Genomic DNA, 3,394 nt, shown 5'->3' with positions numbered 1-3,394 from the left:
TGGGGGAGGAAATACTGAGTGGAAAGCATTTATAGGTCAGCCTGGTGGAGACATCATTATCGCAATTACTACTGGCTGACATGTATTGAGAGCTCACTCTCCACTGGGCTCTGGGCTAAGCCCTTCTCAGGCATCGTCTCATGTAATTCTCACAGCATCCTAGTGGGTAGGTGTTACTATCATCCCCATTTCACAGACAAAGAAACGGAGGCACTGAGGGATTAAGTACTTGCCTGAGTTTCTACCCCTGGTAAGTGGCAGAAGTGGAATTGGAACCCAGGACACTGACTCCAGCATTCCTAACTACAGCTCAGCACTGGCCCTGGGGCAGGAGGTAGGAAGAGAAGGGATGCCTACTCTCTTCTTAAAGTTCATTTTAGTTTACGTCATTGTGATCCGTGTGCAGAGTTTTAAAAGTCAACACTAATAGCAAGCTCGTAATGAAAACACAGCCGTGTCCCAGCCCGCGCAACCCCAGGTGGGAATCCCACTCCCTGGAGGCGTGTGCTTCCAATTCTTCCAGCTGCTCCTTCTCCATGTTAATAAAGAATATGCTGATACTGCTCTTTCCTGATTTTTTCCATTTTGGATGTTGACTATTGGCTTCTAGCTTTGGATATTTTGGATTAGGTCTCTTCTACCCTCCACATAATCCCTCTTTCAAAGGCTCAGAATGGTGCCACATTTTTAGCTGTCTTCATATTTGGGCATTAACTTCTTTTTAAAAATATAGATGAGGGGTGGATTTAGCTCCGTGGCTGAGCACCTGGTTCCCGTGTACGAGGTCCTGGGTTTGCTCCCCAGCACCTCCTAAAAGCAAATGAAAAAACCAACTCTCATTGGGGAGGGATGTACTCAGTGGTTGAGCACCTGCTTCCCATGTACGAGGTCCTGGGTTTGATCCCCACTACCTCCCAATATACATGACTTTTTTTCTGTGAATATGCAGGCATATGTATATTTTTAATGCCACTAAGATGTGGCATCATTTCAAGTATTTCACTGTAATAAGAGAGAGACTCCGTTAGCTGATTTTGCTGGACATGTTCTCCTTCAGTGGCATAGAGGTGGCCCTGGAGAGAAGGAAGTGTGGTCCCAGATACTCCTGGGCATCTAAGGAATCCAAATTTACAGTCATAATAATGCAAACTCTATGAGTTTTCCACTCTTCAAATCAACCTCCCCACAAGGCGAGGAAGCCTGGATTGTGGTGACAGAGCTGACGTGGATTTAACATTCTTGACTTGGTCTCGTAAAAAGGAAAAAAACAGATAGCGGGAAGTGGCGGCAGGGAGGCGGAAGGAAGTGGACTATGCTAATATCCTCAAGTAATTTATTGGGAGTCAAAAGTACTGCGTAGCTGTATGTTAGACATGTCCAGAGGCAACCAGCAGAATAAATTATACATCAAAGAGTAGGAGGGGTGGAGGAAAGTAGGGAGTTAAATCGCCATAAATTTTATGGAGTTGAGTCAATAGAGAATGTCTTAAACTGACTCTGACAGCTTGAAATTATTTTACGAATCCCCAAACAAGAAATATTAGGTTTTAACCTCATCCAATCCTGTAGGCATGAGGCCTGTTTGCCTGGATTACATCAGGAGGTGTGAGTCACACTGAGCCTCAGCCCTCTTGCTGGGTCTGATATAAAGGCAGACACAGAGACTCAGCCAGTCCTAGGGAGAAGGGAGCCTGCGGGTTCGACCCCGCGGTGGGAGAGAGAGGATGGCTTGAGTGCGGTGCTCCCCTGGGGCTGGGCCCAGAGCAGCTCAGGAGACCAGCCCTGCTCTGTGCCTGACTGCCCACAGCTGAGCTGGGGAAGAGAGCCAGCAGTGAGGCTGCTGTGGGAGGCGCAGAAAGAGACAGGCCCGCACGGTGCTTAAACGCTGGGCTCCAGCCGGTGGACTCTGCGAGCAGGCAGGGGCTTCCGCGGGGTTGGCGGCCATTGTGCTTCGCCATGTGGCTGCAACCCCAGGATGACAGTAGCTGACTCTGGTGAGAAAGCGCCTCTCATGGTGCCTGGAGGTGGACTTTCCACGGCCTTGGAACCGTGAGCTTTTGCCCCAAGTAAATACCCTTTATAAAAGCAACCCATTTCTGGTACTTTGCATTCTCAGTCTTTTGGCAAACTAAAACACTGACCAAGAAGTAAAAACAAAACTCATACAAGCATATGATTTAGAGTTAGGAAGGGCACTACCTGCATAATTTTTTGAAAAGACAGTTGGAAGTAGTGGCCACTGAAAAAAGAGATGACTGTGCATGAGCATTGATGGTTTCCATTACACACACCTCCCTATTTGTTTTTTTCACCTTGTGAATGTATTATTTAAAATTTTTAAAAATGTAAAAGGGGAAGTGTGTTTGAAAAGCACACATTTTTAAAAGTTGAATTCAATGAGAACAGGAGAGCCATAACTGCAAAGGTTCACTTGGCGACAACAATGTGCGTTATTATTCCTTCAAGAATTGCACGTTTTTTCAGGTACTTCTTTAAAAGGTAATATAAGCTTCATGAGTCTTTTGTGGAAAGACTTACAAAGTTAGCCTTGAATGTGGGCAACATAAGAGGAGCGGGTAATGGGATAATGTATTTTCACTGCACTTACTGTTGCTGCAAGGTAAGTGTGCCAACCACTTAGTAAAGAGGAGACACTGCACAGAAGTGAGAAGTGTTCCTTGATGATGTACCTGGTTTTGTGTACCAAGTCCTACTTTCAGTCTTTTTTATTGTCCAAGCAGATCTCTCTTTCTTATATAGGTGCTTTCCATGCCTACAAAGCTGGGCTTAGAGCAGAACTAGGGATTCAGGCTGTAACAAGTAGCACTGGCCGCTCAGACAGGTCTTCCATGGCGTGACGCTGGGAACGCTTTTCCTCTCTCAGCCCGACTCCTGGTCAGACTTCTTACTTAGGGGGGAAGGGACATTTTCCATCTTGGCAAAGAATAGGGCCCTGAGCAGGATCTCAATTTGTTGAAAGAATGAAACGTATGGCTAGACGTGTAAGACCACCCACAGTCTGACCCCAGCTAACGTTTCCAGCCGCATCTTCCCTTCTGCGTCCTACACCAGGGACATGTGGCTCCTCCGCATTTCTGGGGGAGGCAGGCTCCCTCGTGCCTCAGGCCCTTGCATGTCCTGACGGAAGCCTCCCACCTTTCCAAGGGGATGTTCTTTCAGACCCGTCTTCTCTAAAGAAGCCCCCCACTCCTGCCTGCCCAGGCTCCTCGGGCAGGTGGGACCCCAGCCCGTGTGTTCCCGGCCGCCTGCATCATCCTGTCTCTCAGGAGAAGTTCATTAACTACAGACAGATGTTGCCTCCGGGCATCTATTCAAGGAAAATCTAAAGTGATACCTAACTTGATGCCTGTGGGGAAAATACAATCCAGAAATT

Source organism: Dasypus novemcinctus, chromosome 10 (assembly GCF_030445035.2).
Source record: "Dasypus novemcinctus isolate mDasNov1 chromosome 10, mDasNov1.1.hap2, whole genome shotgun sequence".
NCBI classification, from domain to species: domain Eukaryota; kingdom Metazoa; phylum Chordata; class Mammalia; order Cingulata; family Dasypodidae; genus Dasypus; species Dasypus novemcinctus.
The sequence above is the reverse complement of the archived record's forward strand: the minus strand, read 5'-3'. Positions refer to the sequence as shown.